Below are 13648 nucleotides of genomic sequence, written 5' to 3'. Positions count from 1 at the left end.
TACCTCCCATGTAAATCCACATGTATTTGAACTTATTTGCAAACACATTGCAGATTTTATTGTATCAAAAATTGAAATAAAACAAAAGACAAAAGAATTTTTATTCTTATTCGGGTGCATAATAAAAAGAAATAATATACTACAACTAGTTGTGTTTATTTCCTAAATATAGTAACACAGCTTTCTTTTGTGCAATGTCAATTTCATCATGGAACGCTTTCTTTATAAAATCAGAGGTTCATTAAGGGATGAAAACTATCTTGATATTTATGTTACGATTTTAAAAGCTATCAATATACTAATTAAGTTACAGTATAAAACAATTTTGGTTTTGATGGTAGCATACGAGAAAACATGTAAATTAAAAGTAGCAAATTTTGGGTGTGAGAATTAAACATATCTTTTTCTATCGGTAATTTACGAAATAATCAATGCAAGCTTCAGATTTATGTGATTATTTGAGCTCTTTCTAACCAGGAGTAAACAAGAACAGCTACACACACGGCATACCCATCCTCGCTTCAGTATTTGAATGAACTTATTTGTCCTATTAGAATCGAAATAATTCATAGAAGCCATAGATTTGTTGTAAATTTATACATGGCCTGGGCCGTGATATTCGTTAATTTTATCACTCGCTAACGCTCAGGATAAAATTCGAATATCACGGCCCAGGCCATGTGTAAATTTCCAACAAATCTATGGCTTCCATGAATTATTTCTTAATTTTAACATGGATAAATACTATGGCGCAGGAATAGTGTTATGGCGCAGGAATAGTGTCACAATGGCGTTTTAATGCAATCGCATAATTTATTTATGCGATTGCATAATTCATTTATGCGATTGCATAAATAATTATCCGATTGCATAAATGGCGTTTTATGCCATCGCCTAATTAATTTTGCCATTGCACATTTATATTTATGCAATGGCGTAATTATTTATTCGATCGCACTTTCATTAATGCAATCGCAAAAAAAACTTTATACAATCGCAGAATTACATTAATGTTATTGCAAAAATGATTCCATTGTCCAATCAAATCTTTTAAAGAAGATATTGAATCTAAAAAAAAAGCTTACTGATGTACCATAGTATAATATTTTTTTATTGTTTAAGAGAGAGGTGAGTGTGGGTCACCAAAAGGTTTCTAAATCGCCCATCCGAAGTATTGTAAAATTGAACACTCGACTACATGTTTAACAATTCCCCCTTTATTTTCCTCAACCATTGCCCCCTTTCAGGTTACAAATAACCAGTCCATAATGACTACGACAATCCGTAAAAAACTAAAAATTCCGCGATCGCAAAATTAAATATGCGGTTGCGTAAATGTAGAGATATTTTTGCGATCGCATAAATAGATTTATGCCATCGCATAATTATATTAATGCAATCGCATAAATAATAATGCATTTCCATGCCATCGCATAAATACAATTATGGCATCGCATAAATGAATTATGCGATGGCATAAAAACGCCATTGTGACACTATTCCTGCGCCATATAGTGTCACAATGGCGTTTTTATGCCATCGCATAATTCATTTATGCGATGCCATAATTGTATTTATGCGATGGCATGGAAATGCATTATTATTTATGCGATTGCATTAATATAATTATGCGATGGCATAAATCTATTTATGCGATCGCAAAAATATCTCTACATTTACGCAACCGCATATTTAATTTTGCGATCGCGGAATTTTTAGTTTTTTACGGATTGTCGTAGTCATTATGGACTGGTTATTTGTAACCTGAAAGGGGGCAATGGTTGAGGAAAATAAAGGGGGAATTGTTAAACATGTAGTCGAGTGTTCAATTTTACAATACTTCGGATGGGCGATTTAGAAACCTTTTGGTGACCCACACTCACCTCTCTCTTAAACAATAAAAAAATATTATACTATGGTACATCAGTAAGCTTTTTTTTTAGATTCAATATCTTCTTTAAAAGATTTGATTGGACAATGGAATCATTTTTGCAATAACATTAATGTAATTCTGCGATTGTATAAAGTTTTTTTTGCGATTGCATTAATGAAAGTGCGATCGAATAAATAATTACGCCATTGCATAAATATAAATGTGCAATGGCAAAATTAATTAGGCGATGGCATAAAACGCCATTTATGCAATCGGATAATTATTTATGCAATCGCAGAAATGAATTATGCAATCGCATAAATGAATTATGCAATCGCATAAATAAATTATGCGATTGCATTAAAACGCCATTGTGACACTATTCCTGCGCCATAAAATACATATGTATGAGGGTCGGCCATTCATGAGACACTTGAAATTTAAAAAAAAATCTAAACAAATCACTATAGAGCTGTTTGTTATTCTCTATTATTTTAATTAAAGTGAACTTAAAAAGATTTTAGATTTTTTTCTTTCAAGAATAAGACAAGACTCTCGGTTCCCTGAAAATCTCTTCCTTTTTTTTTTTTTTTATCCAATTCTGTTAAAATGTGTTGGCTAAAATTGGAAATCACACACGGTTAATTATATTAAATACAATAGACCACTTTCGAGTTCATGCGTCACCGGAAAAAAACTCGTCAAATATACGCGCCATGATGTCATTTACCAGATAGAGGGGGTCGCCTGTATACCTGCACTATTTACGTTCATCAAGCGTCTAAGTGATCGTCATTGTGCAAAATAAACTAGAAATAAAAGTTGTTCTGTAGGAACTGAACGACAATTCCCTAATGACATAAATGCTGATTGTCAATTTTGAGAATTCAATTTGCCGAATAATTCGTAAAACATATATTAGTTTTCCAACCACTCGCTCAACTTTGGAATGGAAGTGACGACGCCCCTAAACGTTCAAATGACGTTCACTAAAACCAGAGTTTTTGACGGAAATGCATCGAACTCGAAAGATGTCGATCTATTCCTTGAAATAAAAAAAAAATCTTTACGAGACACATCATGACTACCGGTATATTGTTATGACTATATAAAAATAGATACTAGTATTCTTATTTCTAGCAATCTGTCAGAGCTACCAATTAGTAACCAATAATGTTATGTAATAATTTAGGACTAATTGGACCCAATAAGTTATAACGAGGAAGTGCCATGGAAAATTATGTCAAATAAACATGATAAAGTTGAAGACCTGTTGGTGACCCTCTGCTGCTGTCTCTTTGACATATTCCCATTTCCATTTTCAATTGTATTGGTGAAAGTCAAAGTATTTTTGAACTCTTTGTAGTTCTACGCAGTAATCGTGAATTTCATGAATTCAGTCAATGAAAACTGGTGAAAGTATGCAGAAAAGGGAGGGGTCATGAAACTCTATTTCAACAATTTGTACATGTCTACAGTTAAACCTTATATAAAAATTATTACTTTTAAGTCATAAGACAACCTGTTCTTGTCATGCTGTATAAAGTCAAATCACGAAAATACTGAACTCCGAGGGAAATTTAAAACGGAAATCCCCTAATCAAATGACAAAATCCAAATCTCAAACACATCAAACGAAAGGATAACACCGGTCTTATTCCTGACTTGGTACATGCATGTTCTGGTGTAGAAAATGATTGATTGAATCAGGTTTTATAGCTAGCTAAACCTCTCACGTGTATGACAGTCGCATCAAATTCCATTATATTAACAACGATGCGCTAACAAAATCAACATACATTATTTGTCAAAAATACAGAAGTCAACATATAATAATAACACATGCAATCACAACCTCCATTCCAAGGATACCTCTTTGATTTGGTCAGTTTTGCCATTCCCCAACAGTAGCTGTTATATGTCTGTGTATCTGGTATTGTGTATGCATGTTTAATTGTCAGACACAACCAGATGTATTTGATTTTGGCAGACAATATTACTGTTATCATCATATGAAGTTTTGACTTATTTATATGTATGAATTGCCAATGTCTTGAATTATTTAAAACGGTACTGAACAGTTCTAAATCGAACGAAAACACTAATTATCAAAATAATAATTTGAACAACAATTTATTATTCTGAACAGTACTAACATATGTTTAATTTCAGATTTTTAGAAGTAAAAATGATCAAAATTACAGGTTAAGTCTTTAATTACTTTTTAAAAAAGAATCTACCATAGTTGACAAATAGTCTACCGTTACATCACCGTATGATTCCCTCAAAGTTTTTCTTTTAAAGTTATAGTACAGACAGTTAGAAATAGTATCAAAGAACATTGCAACATGTGATGTCACAAGCAATTTATTGCATGGTTGGTTGGATTATTGAATGTCAATTTCTATAACATATATAAAGGTATACTTTATGACAGGTATGTCATCATAATTTATGCGTTGTTGATTTTTCGGAGGGAAAATCAGCATTAAAGAACAATTAAGTTAGTAATCATCAAAAATCTGATGGATAACTGGATACCATAAGAAGAAGAAGAAGAAGAAGAGGGCAAGTACACCAAACTCAATACCATTCTTATTTGAATAGTGAATTATTATAGAAATGAGGATTGTCCAGTCCTCTATCGTTAAGATAAAATCATTTTTTTAAATGTTTTTTACACACACGAACTGGAAAGTTCACACTCAAGTATTAAATTTCTTGAACCAAAGGTTTGAAAAAGTCATAAAGCGGCGGATAAAAATATGACATCCACTTCATTTGAACGTTGGTGGGTAATTGTCTATTGGCAACCTAATACAACATCTCCTCAGCAGTTGTATGATAATCATTGTACCTGAATTCAGAAAGAGATAAATTTAGAAATGGTAAATTTCAAATCATCTTTTAGTTATATAGAACAGTTTTTAATGTTTATCTTATATAGATTTTAAGAGGGTTCCTTTTAATGAATTTCAAAATTATGTCTATATAATTCTTGATTTTTTAACGAAAAAATATCAACATAGGAACTGCAGATATTGGTTTATTCATCGAATGACTAAATTAAATGGACCTTCACCAAGTTGAGCCATTAATCTGTGATTTATAATAAGGAATACGTTTGCTCTGGGAACAGTATATTCTATATATGTTCCTGGTTTGCTATATGAGGGGCACAATTATAAATCATAGGAATATTCAAAACCTGTCCATATAAAAAAGAAGCTGTGGAATGATTGCAAATATACAACTTTTCAAAAGAGACCAAATGACACAGAACTTAATAACTTAAGGTCACTATACGGCCTTCAACAATGAGCAAAGCCAATACTGCATAGTCAGCTGTAGAAGGTCCCGATATGATAAATGTAAAACAATTCAAAGGAGATCACTAGTGGCATAATTTTTTTTGCCGAAACGTTTTCTATGGCAGTATGTGTCTTTCTAAGAAGGTTTACATTTTGTTATGCTGTGTTATAAATACATTCTCTAGCATGTCCGATAAAAAAACATTTAATCTAACACACAAGCTTGGTTGGATACAAAACAAAATGAATATGTTTTTTTTAGAACAGAGAAACTCCTAATCCACAATTTTGCAAATTGTGTTCTTAAAGAACCATATTTATATCAACTCTGTATCCTTTTCTATGATAACTTTTCTTAAATTTGATTAAAGAAGCCTCATTTGGAAGGTTTAGATCAGTTATATCCTTGTACACTTAAATGTTAATTGATAACGACTTCAGTGTCAATTAAATATGTTATTTTTGTAATTAATAACTATCTAATCAAAACAAACTTGCCTGAAATACAAAATCTGTGCGACTACAGATCTCCTTGTACCTTTGAATAATGAGCAAATACTTCAACATTTGTAAAGCAGCTGGTATTTATTTCTATCAGAAAGATACTTCAAGTCTACTCTATTTTGTAAATATTAAGGAAAAACTTAATATCTATTTATGTTTCTGGTACATCCTATCTCATTTACAAAATACCTCTTCAGTGTACATGTATTATTCGTGTTCATGTTACGTAAATGCAGTTTTTTTAATTACAAATATTTATCTTTTTTGGATTATAGAATGATGAAATGAAGGATGTAATGGTAGTAGATGGTTGGGTAATATTTTGGTACCCTGCTGAAACAGGTAATTTGAAGAATAAGATAAATGAGGAATTTGCCCTGCTTCCATACTGTATCAAGTTATCAAAGGATATAACTGAAAGTGACACTACCAAAATTGTTACTTTATCAGAGTTTTGTGGTAAAAGTGAAGCCAGCAAACTTCAAACACGATATATGTATTTCTGTTGGAAATAAGCATTGTGTATGAGTTTCATTTGTTTTTGGCAAACTTAAGTAGAGAAGGGAAACAAAATGTTCTGCAAATTATCCATTAAAAATTCGTTAGGGTTCTAAGAAACCCAGTGTCTCGTCTACTTTTGTTGTTAATTGCAGGCTCAAACAACTAGAGGCTCTCAAAGAGCCTGTATCGCTCACCTGAAACAACCTGGGTTTTTGAATTCATATAAAACAAGAGGCTCTCAAGAGCCTGAATCGCTCACCTTAATTCTTTTGGTTAAATCTCTCATCAATGATTATTTTGGCTTTTCAATTTATTTAAATGTTCTTTGGATCGTCTTATTTTCTTCAAAAGCCAAACGAAATAATCATTTTCTCCTATATTCTATTTTAGCCATAGGAGCTATGTTTCTTGACATACAAGGAAATAAAATTTAAAATTTATACTAGATACTCTGAAACTCATTTAGCCTAAGTTTGGCTGAAATTGATACAGCAGTTCTCAAAGGAAAAGATTTTTAAAAGTAAGTCAACATGATGAACAAATTGTGAAAAAAGTCTTTAAAGGGCAATAACTCCTTAAGGGGTCAATTGACAATTTTGGTGAAGTTGACTTATTTGTAGATTTTACTTTGCTGAACATTATTGCTGTTTACAGTTTATCTCTATCTATAATAATATTCAAGATAATAACCAAAAACAGTAAAATTTCCTTAAAATTACTAATTCAGGGGCAGCAACCCAACAACGGGTTGTCTGATTCATCTGAAAATTTCAGGGCAGATAGATCTTGACCTGATAAACAATATTACCCATGTCAGATTTTCTCTTAATGCTTTGGTTTTTGAGTATTAAGCCAAAAACTGCATTTTACCCCTATGTTCTATTTTTAGCAATGGCAACCATGTTTGTTGATAGATCAAAACTTCGGATACAATTTATAAACTAGATACCCTAAGGAACATTCAGTTAAAGTTTGAAAGTATTTGACCCAGTAGTTTCAGAGGAGAAGATTCTTGAAATAGTTAACGACGACAGTCGACGGACGACGACGGACGCCAAGTGATGGCATAAGCTCACTTGGCCCTTCGGGCCAGGTGAGCTAAAAAGGATAAAATTTGGCTACAAAGTAAAAACACTTGGCCAGAACCTCATTAAGAAAGGAACATTTATGCTATGTTTGGTTTCATTCAATTCAGTGGTTCTCTAAAAGAAGAAATTTGTATTTATTTCCCGTAGGGTCCTATGTTAAACCAAGCCCACCGCAGCAGCCATCTTGGATGATGGATCGGAAACAAAGTAACAACACTTGGTCAGCACCTCATAAGGAACATTCATGCCATGTTTGGTTTCATTCCATTCAGTGGTTCTCTAGAAGAAGTCATTTGTATGCATTTTCCATAGGGTCCTATGTTAAACTAAGTCCCCCGCTGGCGGCCATCTTGGATAATGGATCGGCTACAAAGTAACAACACTTGGTCAGCACCCCATAAGGAACATTCATGCCATGTTTGGTTTCATTCCATTGAGTGGTTCTCTAGAAGAAGTTCAAAATGTAAAATGTTAACGACAACGGACGCCAAGTGGTGAGAAAAGCTGACTTGGCCCTTCGGGCCAGGTGAACTAAAAATAAGGGGGACAAGCTTATAAAACTATTCCTCTTGATATTATCTTTTGATTGTAAGAAGCAACTGTCCAAATTGGATAAAAATTCAGTATAAATATAGTTAATGAATCTCATTGTTTAAAAAAAACTTAAACTGCAGACTGTAAATTTGACTGGAAGAAAAACTAAGTCCATTTATAATTCAAATACGGATAAACCGGTACAAAATTAAAAAAAAAATCATTCTAGATATTGGCTGTTGATAATAAACAAGCTTCAGTCAAAGTTTGGTAGAAATTCAGGATAGCATATTAAAATGTTTTTAAAACTTTCAAACTTTAACCACAAGATCCAAGACCACAATTTTTTCGTAGTGCATTTCTTTTAGAACATAAATGAAAATTTAACAAGAATGCGTCCCGAGTACACGGATGCCCCATCTACACTATCATTTTTTATGTTCAGTGGACCATGAAAATGGGATAAAATCTCTAATTTGGCATTTAAATTAGAAAGATCATATCATAGGGAACATGTTTACTAAGTTTCAAATTGATTGGACTTCAACTTAATCAACCAGATGCTCCGCAGGGCGCAGCTTTATACAACCGCAGAGGTTGAACCCTGAAAGGTTGGGGCAAGTATGGACACAACATTCAAGCTGGATTCAGCTCTAAATTTGGATTGTGATTAAATAGGTTTCTGACACAGAATGAATGTGGTCTAATGAACTTAAAATTTTTGTTTTGCCTTTGAGCAATTCACTATGCTGTTGAATATTAATCAAAAAAATGTTTGAAGAAATTTTCTTTTTATTTTATGAAATTTCAAATAAGAAAAATTGATCCCCCCCCCCCCCCCCAATTTTTTTCATATCCCCCTATCCTTTATTCCAAATTTCTAATGGAGTTTGCAACAATAATTACTCATTTAAATACATCATAAAATATTAAAATGTAAAACCAGATGCTCCGCAGGGCGTAGCTTTATACGACCGCAGAGGTTGAACCCTGAACGGTTGGGGCAAGTATGGACACAACATTCAAGCTGGATTCAGCTCTAAATTTGGATTGTGATTAAATAGTTGACACAGCAAAGGTTTCTGACACAGAATGAATGTGTTCTAATGAAATTAAAATTTTTGTTTTCTCTTAGAGCAATTCACTATGCTGTTGAATATTATTCCTCTCAAAAAAAATGTTTGAAGAAATTTTCTTTTTATTTATGAAATTTCAAATGAGAAAATTTAACCCAATTTTTTTAATCACATCCCCCTTTCCCTTATTCCAAAACTAATCTCAATTAAAATTTCTAATGGAGTTTGCAACAATTACTACTCATTTAAATACATCATAAAATATTAAGATGTAAAAAAACTGCTTGTTATCACTGAATGGTAAAGATTATTTTAATTTATCAGTTGGTAGTAAAAAGTGAATATACATTGTATATTGTATATATAACAAAGATTTAAGTTGATTCTGGACAAAGAAAGATAACTCCAAATAAAAAAAATTCTTACAATTAGATATTTCTTGCTTACTATTCTGGACAAAGAAAGATAACTCTAATTAAAAACAAAATTGCTATTTCACAATATTTTGCAATAAGATATTTCTTGCCATTGCGCAATACTGTGCAATTGAAAAGACTTGCTATTGCACAAAACTTAATATAATAATTTTAGATCCTGATTTGGACCAACTTGAAAATTGGCCCAGAATCAAAAATCTAAGTACATGTTTGGATTCAGCATTATCAAAGAACCCTAAGATTTCAATTTTTGTTAAAATCAAACTAAGTTTAATTTTGGACCCTTTGGACTTTAATGTAGACCAATTTGAAAACAAGACCAAAAATGAGGAATCTACATACACAGTTAGATTTGGCATATCAAAGAACCCCATTTATTCAATTTTTGATGAAATCAAACAAAGTTTAATTTTGGACCCCGATTTGGACCAACTTGAAAACTGGGCCGATAATCAAGAATCTAAGTACATTTTTAGATTCAGCATATCAAAGAACTCAACCGATTAATTTTTTGTCAAAATCAAACGAAGTTTAATTTTGGACCCTTTGGACCTTAATGTAGACCAATTTGAAAACAGGACCAAAAGTTAAAAATCTACATACACAGTTAGATTCGGCATATCAAAGAACCCCAATTATTCAATTTTGATGAAATCAAACAAAGTTTAATTTTGGACCCTTTGGGCCCCTTTTTCCTAAACTGTTGGGACCAAAACTCCCAAAATCATTACCAACCTTCCTTTTATGGTCCTAAACCTTGTGTTTAAATTTCATAGATTTCTATTTACTTATACTAAAGTTATGGTGCGAAAACCAAGAAAAATGCTTATTTGGGTCCCTTTTTGGCCCCTAATTCCTAAACTGTTGGGACCTAAACTCCCAAAATCAATACCAACCTTCCTTTTGTGGTCATAAACATTGTGTTTAAATTTCATTATTTTCTATTTACTTACACTAAAGTTATTGTGTGCGAAAACCAAGAATAATGCTTATTTGGGCCCTTTTTTGGCCCCTAATTCCTACACTATTGAAACCAAAACTCCCAAAATCAATCCCAACCTTTCTTTTGTGGTCATAAACCTTGTGTCAAAATTTCATAGATTTCTATTAACTTAAGCTAAAGTTATAGTGCGAAAACCAAGAAAATGCTTATTTGGGCCCTTTTTGGCCCCTAATTCCTAAAATGTTGGGACCAAAACTCCTAAAATCAATACCAACCTTCCTTTTGTGGTCATAAACCTTGTGATAAAATTTTATAGATTTATATTCACTTTTACTAAAGTTAGAGTGCGAAAACTAAAAGTATTCGGACCACGACGACGACGACGCAGACGACGACGCCAACGTGATAGCAATATACGACGAAATTTTTTTCAAAATTTGCTGTCGTATATAAAGTGCTTGTTATCACTAAATGGTAAAGATTGTTAGTAAAAGTGAATATACATTGTATATTGTATAAAACATTGATTTAAGTTGATTCCACTACCTATTCTGGACAATTGAAATTCTTGCTATTGCAAAATATTGTGCAATTGAAGATTTCTTGCTATTGTGCAATACTGTGTAATTGAAAATTTCTTGCTATTGCTCAATACTGTGCAATTGAAAATACTTGCTATTGCACAATACTGTGCAATTGAAGATTTCTTGCTGTTGCGCAATACTGTGCAATTGAAAATTTCTTGCTATTGCACAATACTGTGCAATTGAAGATTTCTTGTTATTGCTGAGTACTGTGCAATTGAAAATTTCTTGCTATTGCACAATACTTGATATAATAATTTTAGATCCTGATTTGGACCAACTTGAAAACTGGGCCCATAATCAAAAATCTAAGTACACTTTTAGATTCAGCATATCAAAGAACCCCAAGGATTCAATTTTTTGTTAAAATCAATCGAAGTTTAATTTTGGACCCTTTGGACCTAAATGTAGACTAATTTGAAAACCGGACCAAAAATTAAGAATCTACATACACAGTAAGATTTGGCATATCAAAGAACCACAATTATTCAAATTTTGATGAAATCAAACAAAGTTTAATTTTGGACCCTTTGGGCCCCTTATTCCTAAACAGTTAGGACCAAAACTCCCAAAATCAATACCGACCTACTTTTAATGGTCATAAACCTTGTGTTTAAATTTCATAGATTTCTATTTACTTAAACTAAAGTTACTGTGCGAAAAACAAGAAAATGCTTATTTGGGCCCTTTTTGGCCCCTTATTCCTAAAATGTTGGGACCAAAACTCCTAAAATCCTAAAATCAATACCAACCTTCCTTTTGTGGTCATAAACCTTGTGTTAAATTTTCATAGATTTCTATTCACTTTTACTAAAGTTAGAGTGCGAAAACTAAAAGTATTCGGAAGATGACGATGATGACGCCAACGTGATAGCAATATCCAAATAAATTCAATAAATCATAATTTTGTAGGATTTACAGTATTTTTTAATTGTAATCAATTTATATTTTCTTGATATCACATTTGCATGAAGAAACAATCAAGTTTTACCAAACAACGTTAATATTTGTGAGTACTTAAAAAAATTCTGTTTTATATTCTGATTTCAGCACTGAACGTCCACTGTAATGCAAATTATTTTAAAACTTCATCATGTGTCATATCACTTGACATATGCATGAATAACAAAAGTTGATGGAATATGTAATCATGGCTTATAGTAACGAACGAACAAATAAATCTCTATAAGATAATTTAAGACATTGTAAGAAACAAAATTTAAACAAATAGAAAAATAAATATTTATTCATTAAAAAATAATCAATATAGGAAATAATTAACAAGTACATCATTCTTTTTACTTTCATAACATAATTATAAAGGATGGTTTTTTTTGGTGGAATAGAATTTAGGTTTCAAATTCTTAAGACATAATTACAGTACACAATGTAAACTATGTATAAACACATGCATTATGAGTTGGTTTTCTAAGATCACATAGGTTATAGAGCTATAATCCTTGAAAAACTTCATGAACAAAATTGTTAAAAAATCGAAATGTTCACTTGAAACTCGCAGCACCATCATAAAGGTGTTGATGTTTACTTTTATTATCATCAATTATTATTTTCTTTTTTTTCAAACAACAAATTTCGTCTGACCATGCATACTTACTTGTAAGTGATATTTTTTCCCTATTTTTATGTCCATACATACTGCTCCTGTTTTTTGGTATATTTGAGTGATTTGACTGGGTGACCTTTGGAACTCTAACCTTGTGTTATTATTAAACTGACATTATACATGTTGTACATTATAATTCTTTTAAATACTGGATGTGAATATCTGTAGAAATAAATTAAAGATAAAATAGACCTCATAAATAATGGAAAGAATAGGAGGAGGGTTGGAATGTCCTTTACCATGTTTACCATCAGGCTTCCAACAGTCATTTTTGACTTCAGTTACTACAAATTTGTTAAAACTTTACTGTGATTTGTCAAATTATCGTAAAAAATTACCATTAACGTCAATTTTGCATGAATTTTTAACTTTAATATTTAACATGATGATACATGTATTCCCCCTTACCAGCTTCATATACATGATATAGGTCTGTCGAAATCAAGATTACAATCATAACAAGTCTTTTTTCAATATAAAAATGAAGATTGTGGTAAGATTGCGAATGAGACAACTCTTCACAAGAGACCAAAAAGATACAGAAATTAACAACTATAGGTCAGCATACAGCCTTCAACAATGAGAAAAGCCAATACTGCATAATCAGCTATAAAAGGCCCCAAAATGACAAAGTAAAACCATTCAAATAAGGAAATTCAAGTTTGTTTTTACATAAATCTACCTGCATCTATCATGCTTATCTGACATTGATTTAATGCACCATTGTGGCCAATTCCCCCATTATATACTATAAACTTGTTATCTACGTTTCACAAAATTTAGCAAAAAGCAAAACTTAATATATCACTATTTAATTTTCTTTTATCAGTAATGTTGAATGTTTCACAGTAACCATGGTTATTTTGAAATGAAAAACAGAAAATAAATGGAGAAAGCACTGTTTCTTAAATTTGCTTTGAAAAGTGTGTGAAGGTTTTGTAACAATTCCATTTTTCAAAATCATTGTCATTATTTCGAATACTGTCATGTCAGTAAATTTGAAATTTTTGCAATATTTTTTTAAATTAAGGTAGATACATGGTATACTGCCATCTTGGATTGTACAATCCCAGTACAAAATCTGTCTATTTATTTGCCTAAATCTGCAAATTTGGAAACAGATTTGCAATTCAATGGTTAGCATGTTTTTTCTATTTAAAGATAACTTGTTTA

This window comes from Mytilus trossulus, chromosome 12 (assembly GCF_036588685.1).
Source record: "Mytilus trossulus isolate FHL-02 chromosome 12, PNRI_Mtr1.1.1.hap1, whole genome shotgun sequence".
In the NCBI taxonomy this organism is placed as follows: domain Eukaryota; kingdom Metazoa; phylum Mollusca; class Bivalvia; order Mytilida; family Mytilidae; genus Mytilus; species Mytilus trossulus.
Note: the sequence above shows the minus strand (reverse complement) of the source record.